The sequence below is a fragment of the Peromyscus californicus genome, unplaced genomic scaffold (assembly GCF_007827085.1).
Source record: "Peromyscus californicus insignis strain IS unplaced genomic scaffold, ASM782708v3 Scaffold_6__1_contigs__length_162567912, whole genome shotgun sequence".
Lineage (NCBI taxonomy): Eukaryota > Metazoa > Chordata > Mammalia > Rodentia > Cricetidae > Peromyscus > Peromyscus californicus.
In genome coordinates, this window is record NW_026294584.1 from 73317168 (window position 1) to 73336235 (window position 19068).

Consider the following 19068-nt stretch of genomic DNA (forward strand, 5'->3'; position numbering starts at 1 on the left):
CCTTCTCCTTGTCTGCCCATCCTGCCTACACTTCCTGTCTGGCTACCGGCCAATCAGCATTTTATTAAACCAATAGGAGTGACAAATCTTTACACTGTACAAGAGCATTATCCCACAGCACTCTTGCGGTGGAGAGATGGCAGCCCAGCACTGAGACGGGGTTAAGGACCTACCTGACTGCTTGACTAAAAATAGAAATTCCAAGGATCAGGGCAGAGAAATGTGCCCCCAAAAACTAGCGCCCAGGTTCTGCTTCTCCCAGCCTGACATATACTACCTTCCAGGCACACCCTCTGATTGGATTGGCATTTCTAAGAATTGTGTGAGCAACCCTTTCCTCCTCTCTTCCTGATCGCTGACAGGGTTATTGGAAGTAGAGACACAGAGGCTGCTCTTCAGCAGAAGCATAGGATTAGGGTAAGTTTGTTCTACTTGGGAGCTTGGTCTTAGAAAGGCCAACACCTAAGGGAAAGGCCAAGGCCATTGCATGGGGGATCCTATTTCTTGCTAAGTCAGATGTCAGAGAGCTCGCGTGTGCTCGGGATGGTCTTGACATGCTGAAAGGCTCATGGGTTAAGGGTTTGGTCACAGTTACCTTCCTGTTACCCATGTTTCAGGCACTTCTGAAAAATAGACAATGTCCGGAGAGCTCCAGGGTTCTGCATTCTCCTTCATTCATTCATTTACTCGGGATTTCTCGAGGACTTGCTCAATTCCCGGTAATGTCCCACCTGTTAGAGACACAGTGCCATATGAGATAGAGGAGTAGTCCCTGCTTTTCTGGAGGTTCGGTGGGAGGGCGAGGTGACCCAGGAAGTAAGAATGACCACCTCTGGCAAGAGGTCTAAACAATACAGGTAGCATATAGCAGGAACAGCCGACTCAGTGTAGATGGAAAGGGGACATTTTGTAGAAAATTATATCTGACATTGGATCGTGTATTTGTCTACTTATATAGTCATAAGGCAAATAGCTGTGAATTATTTGGTCCTGTGTTTGTGTTTCTGGGGGCGGGGTTTGAGTGATGAGAAACTCTCTGTTCAAGGTCCATATTAAAATGATTCCAGCACATCAATGTAAAACGTTATAGATTTAACTGTCATGATGATGTGTGATGGATGAATTCTGGGTTAATCAACTTACATGATTCTTTATGGTTTACAAAATGTTTTCACACATCATTACAACCTGTGTCTCCATGTGGCAGCATTGCCATGTTTCAGGTATAACTCAACATTCAGATTCGAAGTGATGCTTCTGGTACCGGGTGCTGACAGACCGTGGAAGTATTGTTTGTGCTTACATTTTTCCATTAGAGATGCCATGCTTGAGAGCCTGTTTCAGAAATTAGCAAGAAAGTCGGCTAGCAAATGCCACTAGAGACCTTAACATACCTCCATGTGCTTAAGGGTTGAACACTGCACTTAGTGATACTTGGTTTAATGAACATGATGATTTTCTTCACATCCCATGAAACACTGCAGGACTTTTGGCAAAATGTGAGATCCTTGTGTGAGGTACAGTGAAGACACATTAATGGCTGTTGAGTGACAGCCATTTGTCCCTCTCTCATGTCTCATGGTCACTTGAGCTCTCCGACCTTTTTGCCTCCCTCCCCAGCATGCCTGCTATGCACAATGGGTGCAGATTCTATCTCTCTTGTGGGAAATTAACCTGCATGTAATGGACACTGCTTGGTCTTTGGTGACTTGGAGTGCTCTTAAACTGTGCCCCCACATCCTCTCCTGATTTCAGAATGTTTAATGTAGAGTCTGTAAGAGGGGGTAAGCACATACATCCATAAGTGCAGGCAGGTGACTTGCAAGTAGGATGATCCTGCATCCAGGGTTACCAAGAACTTTCTTGGTTTTAATCTTGAAAGCCTCAAGTTCTGAGAGCCACCCTCCAATCTTCACACCTAGGCAAAGAGGACCAAGAGTGATCACCATAAGTGTAGAAACTTGTCTATATAACCAAACTTTGACAATGAACACCTCTATCACTCAGAAAAACACAACAGAATAATCAGAGTAGTAATATTTTTTAACAAAGACTTCTTAATTTATTTTTATTTTATATGCATCTGTGTTTTGCCATGGGTGTCGGGTCCCCTGAAACTAGAGTTACAGACAGTTGTGAGCTGCCGTGTGGGTGCTGGGAATTGAACCTGGGTCCTTTGGAAGAGCAATCAGTGTTCTTAACCACTGAGCCATCTCTCCAGCGCCCAGAGTAGTAATATTTAGTATCTTCATTTGGAGTCCTCTGGAAGCTGGACTTCATTCCAGGATTCTAGTGCTAGTAGTTTATCTGGAGGTGACCCCAGAAAGCAGTAGCAATGGAGAGGGGAAATAAGACAGGAAAACGAGTTGCCACTGTGGGCATCTGGAGCAGGAAACTATGGAATGGGGTGGCTGGTGCATGTGCCTGCCAGCCATGCCTTCAGTGGTAAGCACTAGCTCTGGTGGGGCTGGCATTAATTTGGTTTGTTGAACCTATGAACAGCATTGACTTCAGCTGTTGGAGAAAGCTTCCTACAGGAAGGTATAGGAAATGAAGACAGAGTGCCTTTGTGGACAGAGGTGGTATGAACAAAGGGAAGTGTCAGTGTTAGCACTGTTACAGTTGTTCCTTCCCCTCCTCCTGTGCTGACCAGCTAACCCTCCCTTGCTGACCAGCTAACGAACCCTCTACCATGTGGAACCATTATAATGACAGAAAGAATGGGTGTGTTGGATATGGCAAGTTCCAGGCTATACGATGTCTGAAGAGCAGGACAGGTTGATACTTCGGAATCATTATCCATATATGAATATATACACATGCCTCTTCCCATGCATGCTGGGATTTTGGTTAGCTTGGTCTCATAAAGGCCGTGTGCATGTAGAGTCACAGATATACACGGGGCATGCATGATGGCACTGTCATGGTCAGAAAATACTGTTTCACTGCTGATATCTGCTTCCTCTGGTTCTTACAATATGTCTTTCTTCTCCATAAAGTTGGTTTCTTAGGTCTATGAACATCCCAGACCATGATATTCTCATATGTAGAGTGGAGTGCAGTGTTAACTCTACAAGAGCCTGGGTTAGTGCCCAGGCTGTGCTCTACTGTCTGGTCTGATTATTGATTTTCCAGGTGACCTACGAACATGTTTGCCAAATGGAAGTGCTTGAATCTTTTTGCAGGAGGAAGACTCAATCAATCCCAGTGTTCAAATAGCTTAGCAAAGGCAGTGGATGAGCTGAACTCATAGTAATCAGAGCTTGATGCCCAGGGGCAGAGGTAGTGTGATGTCAGAGGAGGTGAGACAGCAGAGCATGGCCTGGGCACTAACCCAGGCATCTGGTCTGGATGCCTGGGTTCAGAGTTAATATTGCACTCCACTCTGCACATGAGAATATCATGTTCTGGAATTTTCCGATTTTATCCAAAAGAGCTGCAGACCTGTGGCCCCTACGATGGGCCTTGAGTGAGCAGGGTTTGCTTGCCAGAGATGAAAGGGAATGAGGAACCATCTCAAAAATCTACCCACCGTCTTGAGTCTTCATATGAGGCTGTTGGCTCCATTTTCTGTGTTCTTCAGTCTCACAAGAAATTTTGCTGATTAGAGGAATGTGGGTATTGGGCTCCTTCAACTTAAGAGAGTCTAGTTCAACATGGACACGTCTTTTATACAGATGAAATGACTTTGCTCTGATTTAGACCAAGCAATTTTAGCCCCATCTATGCTTTTTTTGTTTCCTTAAACTCTATCAGTCTCATCAGTAGTGGTATTTCATATATAAAGACCAGTGAATTCAGTGTGTCCTCTTGGAGTCCTACTTGGTGGGCACTGGGGAATGGAATAGTGTAGATGTGAGGTCAGCAAGATGCTATTTTCAATGCTGGATCTGCCAGTCAGTGGACACATGCTCCTGGGTAAATAGTTTCCTCTTCATGATGTGTCAAGGTGTGTTATTTTTGGTTCATTAACAAGAATTCGATTACTATTTTCATAAAAATAATGTACAAAAAATTTTTTCTTGGTCCATCCCTGCACTTAAATACATTATATGAAAGATAGAAGCATACCATCTTAAAGAAATACAGTCTCATGGTGAAAGAACATGAAAGGATAAGAACCTAACACATGGTAAAGTGAGAAGAGTGAGTGAAGTAAGACTCTGGCAATGAAGAGGAATGGGTACAACAGTCACATTCCAGGGCAGCAAAATCCAATATATATCGTGAAGTGAGAAATCTGTTTAATTTCTCTAGCTTAATTGTAATATGAGTTATTTGGTGTTTTCTGTTGTAAGACACAGAAGCAAACAGGAAACTATAGTATGCAGAGAATGAGCCTCTGTATTCCATTTCTACATTTCTTTTGCTATGTTTCACAATCTATCTATCTACCCATCTGTCTATCTACCTACCTATCTATCTATCTATCTATCTATCTATCTATCTATCTATCTATCTATCGTGTGTGTGTGTGTGTGTGTGTGTGTCCATGTGCACATGCCACTGTCCCGCCTGGAGGTCAGAGGACAATTTGCAGGAGTTTGTTCTCTCCTTCTAACATGGAGGTTCCAGGTATAGAATTCAAGTTTTCAATGAGTTCCATTACCTGCTGAGCCATCTCATTGGCCCATTCTTTTTTTTTTTTTAATTGACTGTAAATGGAACACTGAACATAGGATTGTGGTAAAAGTTATTAAAGATATGGTGGAGAGCTTTGAGACATCTATTTTGTAACAAAATAAAGACAAGCATCAATCCAACCTAGAGGAGCTACAGGGCTTGTTTGGTTTATGTTCTCTCTCATTCTTTGACTAGAGCTGTCTTGGTTTCCCTCGGTAGCACATCTGCTTCCTAACTGCTGTCTTTTCTCTATGGTGCAGTCAGAATGGCGTTTCTGAGGTACTCCTCTTATGCCCTTCCTAGCTTAAACCAATTCCTACAGCCTTCATGTCAACTCTTCTCTTCTAGTTGTGTTTTGCATTTCTCTTTGCTCATTCCCTTTTGCCTGAAACAACCGGCTCTATTTTCAGTCAGATTGCCAAGTTATTTTCACCTTTGGAGTCGGGGTACAAGCATTACTTCTCAGAAGCCATCGTTGGCAGCTCCCTCCTCCATGTCTGAGTTCACTTTCTCTCCTACTGTTCCCTGTACAGTGCACCCAGTATTGTTTTGTTATTTGCTATGCACTTCTGCATCAGGAATGCCACTCAAGGACTTTTACTAAGCTTTCTGTTAGCAGAGCTCTACTACAAAAACAATTTTAAGTCTTCATACCACAGACATGAAGTAAAGAAATAAAATAAGAATGCATTCGGTTCCATGGTTGTAGCAGGAATCTTAGCATTTATTAATAAAATCAAACCTGAGGCCAGTTATTGGGGTGAATGCTGGAAGATCAGAGAAGCAGAACAAGCCACAGCTTTCTCACCTCAACAGTTCCTCAGCTGGTCCTGTTTCCTCAGACTGGAAGCTTCTGTGTCCTCATCCCAATGGCTCTCAGCTGAACTGCTGCTAGAAGCCTAAAAGCTTAACCAGCTAAAAGCTTCTAGTTTCTGGTCTTCATGCCTTATATACCTTTCTACTTTCTGCCATCACTCCCTGGGATTAAAGGCTCACTTTCCGGGATTAAAGGCATGAGTCACCATGCCTGGCTGTTTCCAATGTGGCCTTGAACTCACAGAGATCCAGACGGATTTCTGCTTCTGGAATACTAGGATTAAAGGCGTGTGCTACCACTGCCTATCCTCTATGTTTAATATTGTGGCTGTTCTGTCTCTGACTCCAGATAAGTTTATTAGGGTGCACAATATTTTGGGGAACACAATACCATCACACATGGTTATTAGCATTATATTGTAAAATTTAAGCCAAGGTGTGAAGTACAAAATAAAAAAGAATGAAAGTGAAATATTGTATTTTTAAAATAATATTAATCAACTCTTGAAAATACAAGAAAATCTCCTAGACAAACCTATTAAACTAACAAAAAAAGTAACTTAAAAAAAACAAGTATGTTGCAAATGATTACAAATCATGGGTAAACAGTAGCAAAAAACCTTGGAAAATATGGCAAAGGCTGGGTACACAACTTAGGAAAAAGCTGCATAAAACTGTGTATGAATTAACTCAAATCTTAAAAATTAACCTATAGAAGACCCATAAACCAGGAGATTTACCATGCTTCTGAAAGACATCATTAGCTGTAGGCTGTATCAATATAGTAATTGAATGCAATAATATTATAAATCACAATTTTGACTTTGACAAGCTATTTTTGAAGTTCACTGGCATATAAAATAACAAAGAAAAAATAAAAATGGAAATCAATTAGAGGAAGTGGTTCAGCTTTTAAAATGTATTAAAGTTATAATTCTTAAAATCATGTTATATGGTCAGCCCTCTGTAGCCAGGGGCACCACACCCACAAATTCAAACAAACATGGTTCAAGAACATGTGAGAAATCTACATCTGTTCTGAACACGTGAGACTTTTCAGTTTGGCAGTTACTGTAAGTTATCTAGAAGTGATTCAAATAATCCAACAGAATGTGGTCAGATCATATGCAACTAGTGTGTACCATTTTCACTTGTGTATCACAGGTCTGGGTATCCACAGGGGTCCTGGAACAAGTCCCTGCAAATAGCATATGCATGAATAGTCTACCAGATACCAGAAGGCATCCAACTATCAGAAGGTGTTACTATCTAAAACTAGTGTAAAATAAAAGTGCAGTCACATAGAAATACAGGAACGGATGAAGCTGTAGGAATTGCAAAAAAAAATTTAAGCTTTAAAGTTTGCTTCCAATGTTTGTGCTATGTATAATTTCCAGGTTAATGAATTAAATATAAAAGAAGTAAAACGTGGAACGGAGAGAAAATATACTCTGATTTTAAAACATTTTTAAAATATAATTTTTATTAATTCTTTGAGAAGTTTACACATTGATTGTATTTTGATCATATTCACCCTTTGCCCAACTCTATTTATCATTATATCCCCATCCAACTTTGTGGTTCTTTTTGTTTTTGTTTTTTAATCCACCCAGTCTAGTTAGTGCTGGTATGCACTCTTGGGTGTGGCTAGCGACTGGAGTATGTCTCATCTACCAGGGGCCACATGCTTAAATCAAACTAACTCTCCCTCTCCTAGCAGCTATGAATTACTAAGTGAAGATGGTCATTGCCATGGAACATTGAAAAGAAAAAAAAGGTGAAAGACATTAGGAATGTAGGGGGAGGAGGGTGAGATGGGTGGATGGTGGTTTTCACTGGAGTGGCCCAAGCCTCATGAAAAGACAGTGCTTAAACACAGCATATAGATGTCATATCAATGCAAATTTAAAAACATATTACTAATGAAAGGAAAATCCAAATGATTTCATAATATTTCACCTTTTATGTGATATACACTTAAAATTAAAAGATTGGGGATGATCTCTGGAGATCTTAGGCGATACAAGGAAATTCTGATCTGTGTAATTGTTCGTGAAAGCAATGGGGTAATAAGGAATAAGAAGAATTACCAATGTTTAAATATAATCATTCTACATTTATGAATGTATAATTAAAATGTCATTAGAAATGTTTATAAAATTATGTAAAATTATTTATTTGGATTTTCAAAATTTGGGTCTAATACACATTTCCACAATGGGGACAAACTAGAAATTATTATGGTGCATCCAATTAATGTAATTAAAAAAAACACCTAATGATTTGAAAGAGCATTTGTGCATAGAAAATATTCCAAAAGAAATATACCAATGTTAACTATAGGTATAAACTTCTGGGGATAGGATTATGGATGCTTAAAAATAATTTCCCTTCTGACATTTATGCATGATACTTTATAAAATTATATATAATACATACTAAAAACCTGATAGTTAAAAATGAAAATAGTAGAAAAGTTAAAAGGCAGTAAAATTGTTGGGCTTGCTTTTATTAAAGTTTTATCAGTTAGTATCCCTTCAGTTCCACCGTCGCCCCTCACTGTACTCCCTCCTGGGCACTTGTCTCTGCTTCTTACTCCTCTTCCTTCTGCTTTGCTTCTGATGGGCACGAGTCAAACGGTATTCACATGCTTTCTTCCTTGTCAGATTGCAGCCAACAAAGGCATTTGTAACACCAGCCTTTCCCATCATTCTCTGCAGCTCAGGAGAATCTTTCTATGTACTAGTAGTTATTTAAATTTCCTTTTCTGTGAATTTGTTTTACATGGCCCTTGTCCAATTTTTTGGTTATCTGTCTTTCTGTCTATCTGTCTATCTTCATCATCATCATCATCGTCATCATCATCATCAATCATGTATGTATGCATGCATGCATTTATTTCTCCTGCCTGTTACCCTGACAAAATAGCTGAGATAATGAGCTTTAAAAAAGGAAAAAGTTTGTATTGGCTCAGATTTCAGAGGTTTTGATGGAATGTGGTTTTGTGCCTATTATAACTCTGTAGGTCATGATGGGAACGTCAGCTAAAGGAAGTCAGTTCATGTTATTGTATTTGTGAGGCAAAGAAAGGAAGAGGAGGCGGGGGTCTCAGTGTCCTTTGTAAGGTTCTCCAGTGACCTAACTTTCATTCACTAGGCTCCAATTCCCAAAGGCACCATAGGCTGATGACAAAGTCTCTCACAAACTTCAGAGGCATTTCAGGCCCAGACTTTGGCCTTCCTCACCCTTCCATCTGTCTGTCCATCTTGCTAATTTGAAAGCATTCTTTCCTGCCCTGTTGGGCATCTTCTTTCAGTCCATCCCCTTCCTATACATTCTTCAATGTCAATAGAATAAACTGAGTTTTGGTCCATCAGTTTTTTTTTTTTTTTTTAAATTGGTCTGCCATGTTAGTCGGTCACTTTGCATTTCAGTCCAGTCCCTGAGTTTTCATGTCCATTGTTTTGCTCTCTTCTCCTTCTTCATCTTTCTCTTTGGCATCTCTCTGTTAACAGCATTATAAACTAAATAGTTTCCTTTTACTTCCTTAAGCAAAGATTTCTACAAGTTTCTTTCTGCTGTTCTTTTCCTCCCAAGTCTTCCAGAAGGTTCTCTTTCCTGTAATTCTTTTCCTTTTGGGGTTGCTCCATCCTCAGTTGGAAGCAGGTGGGAGGGTGCTTAGCCCCTCTGCTCTGACCACTGGCAGTGTGGCTGAGTCTCTTGGCTGGAGACACAGATGGCGGGTAGGTTGGTGAGCCCGGCAGCTCACACATTTCCTGTCTACTTCTGCTCTCTCAGACAGAAATGGGATCCACTCCTACGTCCACTGCCGGCTTGCTAGCATATGGAACAGATGGACTGCATGGAAAACTCTAGCCCTGGTTTTTACTGCTTCTATTTCTATCTTCTCCCTGGCCCATAGTGCTTTATTTATGGAGACTACTATGCTGGTAGCCCACAGCCTAAGTCTTGCCCAGGTGTTTTCTGAAGAGTTGCCCTCTCTAGATGTAGATAGGGATAGGGGTCTGTAAGATGAGAAGTCACCATCTGGATGTCTTAAAAAAATATCATGATCTCAGTGAATGACAAGCTGCTGCCTTTCTGACTGATGATAGCATCTATGTATTCATCAATGGAGCATCAAGTGGTGGAGAAGATGCAGAAGTTCTTCTACGATCTTGATGGACAGTTTAGTTTTCTTTCCTCCTTGACCACATTGCACAACGGGTCCCCTCCTGTGGTGTGAGGCCCATGAATCTGGGCCTTGTGCCAAAAAGGTCAGAGTCTCTCACTTTGTTACTCAACTCTTTGTTCTACTTTTCATGGGTGTTAATGCTATTCATTTCTTTACACCTTCAGAGCTGTTTTAATGCAGCTGGAGGAAGGAATCACTTAAAGCTGATTCCTGGTTTAAGAGGCCTAATTACATCCCTTATCTTAGAGTATCAGTGATCTCTATGTAGAAAGTTTTTGAGGAATGCTAACCAGCCAGACCAAGACAGCAAGGAAACATAGGCTTGGTCCAGTTGTAAATATCTAAGTAAGTAACTTTCCATGAATAAGATGCTCTTTTTCTAAGAGATTTTGAAATTTATTATTCTTATCATAAGTCAGGATCTCACCATGTAGCCCTGGCTTACTTGGAACTTGCTATGTGGACCAGCCTAGCCTTGAACTCCCAGAGATCTGCCTCGCTCTGCCTCAGGAATGCTGGTGAAATGTAATATTTTTAACTCCTGCTTCTACTGTCTAAAAAGTTTTGTAAAGATTTGAATTTTAGAAAAAAAAAAACAATGTGTCTTTCTGAATCCTTCTTGTAGACGAAAGTATGAAAATGAATAAAATGTCCTGGATAAAATGCTTGGGTCTAGAGAGAGTGAGAAGCGAAGATGACAGAAATGCAAGAAGCGGCACAGAGTGGGTGTGTGGGGCTTGGTACACTGCACGGATGCTTTTGATGTTGTCACACAGGTAAGAGCATAAACTTTTGTACCACGTCACAGGTAAAAATGAAAGGTGGCAATAACCTTTGCTTCCATATAAGGTCTAGATCAGCTGTATGCAATACTGCCAGGGAAAATGGTGTGTGCCCACCTGAGTTTGAATTTCAGATAGATCATGAGTATCTTTTTTAGTATGGGCTTGTCATGCCCCAATATTCAGGGCTTTAGGAGGCCTCTGAACCCTTGTAGTGACACCTTCAAGCTAAAACAGAGGAGAGGCTGAGGAGGCCAGGTGGTAGAATTTTGCAGACATTTGTTAGGGTTCAGTGTCGCTGTCACTGTTTTCCAGTGGGATGAAGGGAGTCCGTTTCTTTATAGCAGAGCATCCTGACATGAGCCTGAAGGACTTGGCACTTGTAGCCGGAGCCAGAAGGAGCTGGTGTGTTATATTCCTAGATCACCGAGAGCACCGAAATTGGAAGACTGGCTAGAACTACGTGCCCAGCAGCAGACTGAGGAGATGAGGCTGCCCGGAGAACTGTCTCCTAGACAGTCAGGATGGGGACCATGTTTCTTTTGAATCAGATGTGGTTCCACGGGAGGCACCAAGCTTCCAGATGCTTTTCAAAACAACCCCACTGAGGAGGGCTTCCTTCCATCAATAGACGACACTGGCCAAAAAGAGACCATGTCGCAGTTACAGATGAGGGAGGTTACTGCAGGTGATAGTAAATGAGAGAAGACTTTAGAAAGCAGGGTAAGAGGAGTTTCCATGAGAACTGTCCAAGTGTCCTGGAGAACGGCCAGAGAGCCTCTGTACAGATCCCTCAGTCCCTCTCACTTGGTCCTTCATTCCTCATCACACATTTGAGTGGACAGACGCTAGGAAGAACTCTTTTGTACTGCCCACCAGGCAGCCATTATTCTGATTTTCGGGATGTGTCAAAGGATCAGGGGACACAGACACTTGTTCTTCCAGAGTGTCTTACTAGAATACATCACAGATGGTATACCAAGCTTGGTGAACACACAGTCGATTATATGCTCTACATTTAGGTATAATCAGAAACCTGGGGTTGCCAGTGTACTGGTATTAACTAGAGAGCTCAGTGTTGATTGGAGAACCCCAGGCTCTTGGGGGGAAAAGCTGCACTATCTTATGGGATATATCAGGTGAGCTTGAGCCCAGTTCATTTAGAATCTCGAGGAATAAATGAATGCATATCATGAATGGGATAATCATTTGGGACATATGCTATGCTTTTCAGCTGGCCAGAAAACAGTACAGTAATAGTACTAGCAAAAGTCCCCCAGATACAACTGTCACATATTACAGAATGTATTAGTTTCTGTTCTTCTTATTACAACCAAACACCTGACAAAAAGCAACTTGGGTGGGAAAGGAAGACTTTATTTTGGCTCATGGTTCAGAGTAATGCAGTCCATCTTGCCATGGAAGGCAGGAATGGCTTGGTCAGTGACTTGGCCGGTGACCCCGGTCAGGAAGCAGACAAAGAAGAATGCCAGTATTCAGCTAGATTTGTCCTGGTTTACCTTTTCTTCTTCATTGGAAAATCAACATTCTTCATCACAAAAAGAAATGGAAAAAAAAAAAAAAAAAACATCCGGAGGAAAACGTTACCATCAGTCTTTTTCTCTTTTATTCTCCACCTCCCTGGTTTGTGGCTGTGGTTGTGTTAAGACAAAGGAAAGTGTGGTGGCTCAGCCCTGGAAGCCAGCACTAGTGAGAAAAAAGCAGGAGGAAGAGGAGGAGAAGAAGGAGGAGGATGAAAAGGAGGAGAGGGAACAGGAGGGGCAGGGAAGGAGGGAGACAAGGAATGGGGAGGAAGGAGTCAAGTTCTAGGCCAGCTTGGGCTGGGGTAGGGGTGGAGATTGATTCTAGGTTGTTTTGCTGTTAGAAACAGAACAAATACAGGGTAGAAGCAACAGTACCCTGGCAAAGGTGGAGAGCACCACTGAAAAGGAACAACATTTCTAATGGCAAGATGTGAGTGAGAGGTTGAAAGAGAAACACAGCTTTCAAACATGCATTTAAATAAGAGAGAGCATGGAGTCTGAAGGGGAAAAGGGGTGGAGGAGTTGAAGGGGAGTGGAGAATGGATTTGATGAGAATTCATTACATGAATGAATATTAAATAAAGTATTTCTTCAGAGACATAAAGTTCTTGTCATACAGATCTTTCACTTGCTTAGAGATACCCCATGGTATTTTATATTATTCGTGGCTATTGTAAAGGGTGATGTTTCTCTGATTACTTTCTCAGCCTGTTTATCATTTGTATATAGGAGGACTACTGAATTTTTTTTGAGTTAATCTTGTATCCTGTCACATTACTGAAGGTGTTTATCAGCTGTAGGAGCTCCCTGGTAGAATTTTTGGGGTCACTTATGTATACTTATGTATACTAGCATATCATCTGCAAATAGTGAAAGTTTGACGTCTTCCTTTTCAATTGATCTTCCTTCGTATCCCATTGATCTCCTTTTGTTGTCTTATTGCTCTGGCTAGAACTTCAAGTACTATATTGAATAAACATGGGGAGAGTGAACGGCCTTATCTTGTTCCTGATTTTAGTGGAATCGCTTTGAGTTTCTCTCCATTTAATTTGATATTGGCTGTTGGCTTGCTGTAAATTGCCTTTATTATGTTTAGGTATGTTCCTTGTATTCCTGATCTCTCCAAGACCTTTATCATGAAGGGGTGTTGTAACTAAACAAGTGAAAGACCTGTATGACAAGAACTTAAAGTTCCGAAGAAAGAAATTGAAGAAGATATCAGAAAATGGAAAGATCTCCCATGCTCATGGATTGATAGGATTAACATAGTAAAAATGACAATTTACCAAAGGCAATGTATAGATTAAATACAATCCCCATTAAAATCCCAACACAATTCTTCACAGACCTGGAAAGAACAATACTCAACTTCATATGGAAAAACAGAAACCTAGGATAGCTAAAAGAATCCTGTACAACAAAGCCACCTCTGGAGGCATCACCATCCCTGACATGAAGCTCTACTATAGAGCCATAGTAATTAAAACAGCTTGGTACTGGCATAAAAACCAACATATGGACTAATGGAAACGAATTGAAGACCCCGACATTAACTCACACACCTATGAACACCCGATTTTTGACAAGGAAGCCAAAACTGTACAATGGAAAAAAGAAAGCATCTTCAACAAATGGTGCTGGCATAACTGGATGTCAACATGTAGAAGATTGCAAATAGATCCATATCTTTCACCATGCACAAAACTCAAATCCAAGTGGATCAAAGACCTCAATATAAAACCAATTACACTGAATCTGATAGAAGAGAAAGTAGGAGGTAGTCTTGAATGCATTGGCACAGGAGACCAGGTCCTAAATATAATACCAGTAGCACAGACACTGAGAGCAACAATTAATAAATGGGACCTTCTAAAACTGAGAAGCTTCTGTAAAGCAAAGGACACAGTAAACAAGACAAAATGACAGCCTACAGAATGGGAAAAGATTTTCACCAACCCCACATCTAACAGAGGGCTGGTATCCAGAATATATAAAGAACTCAATAAACTAGACATCAAAATAATGAACAATTCAATTTAAAAATGGGTTACAGAACTAAACTGAGAATTCTCAAAGGAAGAATTTCAAATGGCTGAAAGACATTTAAAGAATTGCTCAGCATCTTTAATCATCAGGGAGATGCAAATCAAAATGACTCTGAGATACTGTCTTACACCTGTCAGAATGGCTAAGATCAAAAGCACTGCAGACAGTTTATGTTGGAGAGGATGTGGAGCAAGGGAAACACTCCTCCACTGTTAATGGGGCTGAAAACTTGTATGGCCACTTTGAAAATCAGTGTGAAGGTTTCTCAGAAAATTGGAAATCAATCTTCCTGAAGACCCAGCTATACCACTCTTGGGCATATACTCAATCATACCACAGGAACACATGCTCAACTATGTTCATATCAGCATTATTCAACTCACTGAACCTGGAAACAACCTAGATGGCCCTCAACTGAAGAATGGATTAAGAAAATGTGGTACATATACACAATGGAGTACTACTCAGCAGAGAAAAACAATGACATCATGAAATTTGCAGGCAAATGAATGGAACTAGAAAATATCATCCTGAGTGAGGTAACCCAGACTCAGAAAGACAAACATGGTATGTATCCACTCATAAGTGGATACTAGATGTAAAGCAAAGGATAACCAGACAACAACCCACAACTCCAGAGAAGCTAGCTAACAAAGAAGACCCAAAGAGGGATGGATAGATCACCCTGGGAAGAGGAAATAGATGAGATCCCCATGAGTACACTGGGAATGAGGGGTGGGCAATGGAGGATAGGCGATAGGGGATGAGAACATAAGGGAATGGGATAGTCAAGCTGGAACAGGGATGGAGTGGGAAAGCAATGAAAGAGATACCATGATAGAGGGAGATATCATGGGGATAGAGAGAAACCCTATGCTCGGGAAGTTGCCAGGAATCCCCAAGGATGACCCCAGCTTGTACTACGAGAAATAGTGGAGAGGGTGCCTGAACTGAACTGGCTTACCCCAGTGATCAGACCAGTGAATACTCTAACTGTAATCACAGAGCTTTTCTCCAATGACTGATGGAAGCAGATGCAGAGATCCACAGTCAAACATCCAGCAGAGCTCTAGGAGTCCAGTCAAAGAGAGAGAAGAGGGATTCTATGAGCAAGTGCATCAAGATCATGATGGGGAAACCTGCAGAGATGACCAAACCAAGCTAGTGGGAACTCATGAAAGTTGGATCAACAACTGTGGAGGCCTCATGGGACTGGACTAGGTCCTTTGCATGGTGAGACAGTTGTATAGCTTGGTCTGCTTGGGGGGCCCCCTGGCAGTAGGATCAGAATCCATCCCTGATGCATGAGCGGGCTTTTTGGACCCACTACCTATGATGGGACACCTGGTGCAGCCTTGATGCAGGGGGAAGGGCTTGGACTTGCCTCTACTGGAAGTGCCTCTGCATGAGAGGCCTTGCCTTCTTGTTCGGGGGGAGTGGAGGATGGGTTGGCAGGGGGAGACTTGGGGTGGTGGGAGGAGGGAAGAGGGGGGATCTTTGATAGATGTGTAAAATGAATGAAAAAAAATTCTTAATAAATATAAAATATTTAAAAAAGAATTGGTGTTTAAATATATAAAATACATTCACAGATAAAGGGATACAGTTTAATTTGAGCCTTCAGTTATAGCCTTTCAATTATTTTAGTTTGTCAAAATAGTGTTTCCCTGACTCTAGCTAGGCACCAACCAGGGTCATGGTTTCATTTATCAAATGTCACATTCACAGGAACACACTCTGTTGAAGAGAATTGATTATCACAGGGAAAGGTGTAAATACAATGTAGTATATAGATCACCAACAAATGGGCTATGGTCATGTGAATTGATTTCAGTTTCAACTCTGATATTTATTGAGTAGAATAAAAATGGAAAAAAAGAATAATTGCATATGATCATGAATATAATTGAACACATCCACAGAACTTCCTTTATGACATACAATGTTTAAATATGTTGACTGTAGATTTAAACCTAAATGATAAATATACTACGTTGAGTTCGATTAAGAAGGCTAACAGGGAAGCAATAACACTGGACAGCCACTAACAAGGTCCCAAGGTCAAGCTCATGAGGAGGATGTACTGTTGACTTCTCTCATCCAGAGACATCCAAGCTCTGAGACGCCACTGCCTTGCAGCCTCCCTCTGTATGGATGCATCTTGATGTTGGTGTGGCCTTGGACGATCCCATTCATATTGATCCCATGAAGGCACTGTGAAGTTTTTGGGGACTGCCAGTTAGCTATGTGGGCCACAGCTGGGCTTCCGCACTCATTTGAGAAGCTGAAAGCTTGTCTTAGCCAGCAGGTGAAGGTGGAGCTGCATCTCAGGGAAGTTTAGGCCTTGCCTATGAAGGCTGTCATCCAGTCTAGAGAAACAAACCACCAAGAAGCAGATTATCAGGAGGAAAAGCTTCCAGACTGATTGAGTTGCATCCATGCACAAAGCCAGATGATACAGCCTGCAGACCCCCTTCATGCAGGGAAGATCTCGATGGAGGTGGGGGTATAGATAATGTTATAAGGATATTGAGTATTGTGTTTTGGGGCGGGGGGAACAAGCCCAAGGGACCAACACTAACTTCAAAGCTCCCTGAGCTCCTGGGTGATACTAGATTTTCATTTTTTTCTTCTGTGATTTGACTTTAGTATTTCTTGGGAAAAGGCCTTTCAACCAGACTGAAAACAATTGTATTCTTCCAAGGCTGAGCTAGGTAAATGAAGGAACTTCAGAGAGAGTCTTTCCTGTATGTGATTCAGAGGAGAAAGAGAAACAAAGATGATGTGGAGACAGGAAGGCAGGGGGAGAGCAGAGGGACCTCAATTTTGAGACTTCTCTAGCTTGGCATGTCAAAGTTCCATGTGGTGAGGTATTGTGTTCCCCAATATATTGTGTCTTTCAATAAAATTTACCTGAGGATCAGAGGAAAAAGCCAGTCACTATATTAACATAGAAGTCAGGCAATGGTAGCACATGCCTTTAATACTATCACTTGGGAGGCGGGGATCTGTCTGGATCTCTGTGAGTTCAAGGCCACACTGGGAACAGAGCTAGGCATGGTGATACACGCTTTTAATCACAGCACTAACCATAGATGTCTGGAAGTCTATAGATAGACAGGGAGTGACAGAGCTGGGCAGGAAGAGGAAGTGATGTAGCTGGGCTGAGAGAGCAAATGAGAGAACAGAACAGAAAGGCATATAGGAATAGGTAGATAGGAATTAGCTCACTTTGGAAGCTGCAGAGTTGGTGAGGTGAGGTTAGCTGTGGCTTTCCCTATTTCTCTGATTTCTCTCAGGCTTTAACCCCAATTTCTGGCTCTGAGGTTTTTTTTGTTTTTTGTTTTTTTTAAAATTAGTAAGACCGTTTAGCAGTTCATCTACAATCCCACCCTTGGGAGCTTGGGAGCACTGTTTTCTAAATCCTACAATAATTGTTGTAGGTGACTACGGACTGTCAGTGTCTTCTAGAACCCTTAGATCTCAGCAGCCATTGTGAGAATATCAGGAAAATGGGTGGTCATGCTAGAGCCACAGTGAAATATCAGAACTTGTTCACTCCTCTGATGATCACTGTATTTCTGGGTTCACTCTGCGATTTGCAGAGACTCTTCAGGTGTCAGGGCAAACTGAGCCTGCCACCAGGAACCGTTCTAAGCTCTGAGCGGGGAGGAGCCCTTCTTTTTGGCAGCTCCTTGGATATCTCCTGCTGGGAAGCCTTGGTTCTTTGCCCTGTCCTCTCAGCTCAGTGCTACTGGTGATGGCTAGCTAACAGAGAAAGCTTACCTCCCTTTTGGATTTTAACTGTGGGAGCATTATGTTAATTTACCCATAAGTCAACAAGCTGCTAGCTTCCTGGCCTCCCGTTCTTGATCTTAGTCTTAGCACTGTCTAATACTATTTGTGAAACCTAAGTAGATGTGAGAACTGCCTTCCACTTCCGGGAAGTCAAACTTGCTGGCATTAAATGCTGTGGTTTGCATAATGGAATATATATATATATATATTTACCACACATTGTGTTTTAAACTGCTTTAAAAACTCACACATTGAAGATAACAGTTATTTCAGCATGGAATTTACTTAGGAGTTATTGACAGTTATTGTATATGCACTAAATGTATGCAAGGAGATGTTGAAACACAAAGCACCTGGTGAAATGATTAGACAAATTAACAGATCAGTCACCTCACACAGTTACCTTGTATAGTCTCTCTCTCTCTCTCTCTCTCTCTCTCTCTCTCTCTCTCTCTCTCTCTCTCTCTCTCTCTGTGTGTGTGTGTGTGTGTGTGTGTATGTGTGTGTAGAACACTTAGAATCTCTATCTGACCAGTTCCATTGTTATTGACTATGGTCATCATGTTGTCATGCTTATACTTATCTGGAATGTTTCCTCTTATAGTTGAAGGTTTGGATCCTTTGGCCAACACCTCTCCATTTCCCCCAATTCTCTATTTCTGGCAATACCCAACCACTCTATCTCCATATATATGTGAGATTTGTTTTTCTGGTCATGGTTTATTTCACTTTACATGCCCTCTGGATTCAACCCCACCTCTTCAAGTGACAAGATTTCTTTCTTGTTTGAGGCTGAGTAACGCTTTGCTGCATAAAAAGATTCTGTTTTTTCTTTATCTATTCATCCACTGATGACCACTTCAGTTGATTCTATAACTTAGCTTCTGTGAGTGATGCTGTGGTGAATGTAAGACATGTAATAATCCATTTCTTTAACTATACACCCAGAAATTGGGTTGCTTGATCATATGGCAGCTCTATCTTTAATTTTTGAAGAACCTCATACTGTTTTCCATAACTGTTGTACTAATTTAAATCTCATCCACAATGTGAGAAGAAAATTCCAAGATGTCCTAAATTTGGTGACAGCCCATAGGAGGAAAGAGAAGTTCACATTAACTCAGAGCTTCAAGCTTCATCAACATTATGTATTGTTTAGGAGACATCCACCTTGCTCTCTCTGTCTCTGTCTCCCCTGTTCCCCCCAAGTGTATGTTACACTAGGTGATCTGGAGCTTGCTAGGTAGGTTGGCTGGTTATCAAG

At 41.3% G+C, this 19068-nt stretch overlaps 1 long non-coding RNA gene across 1 annotated transcript; it reads left to right on the forward strand.

The window, feature by feature from the left end:
- Positions 1-9306: 9306 nt before the first annotated feature.
- Positions 9307-15424, forward strand: LOC128099099 (uncharacterized). The gene is made up of 3 exons (XR_008214430.1): positions 9307-9716; positions 10260-10410; positions 13057-15424. It is a non-coding gene; the product is annotated as an uncharacterized LOC128099099 (long non-coding RNA).
- Positions 15425-19068: the final 3644 nt, after the last annotated feature.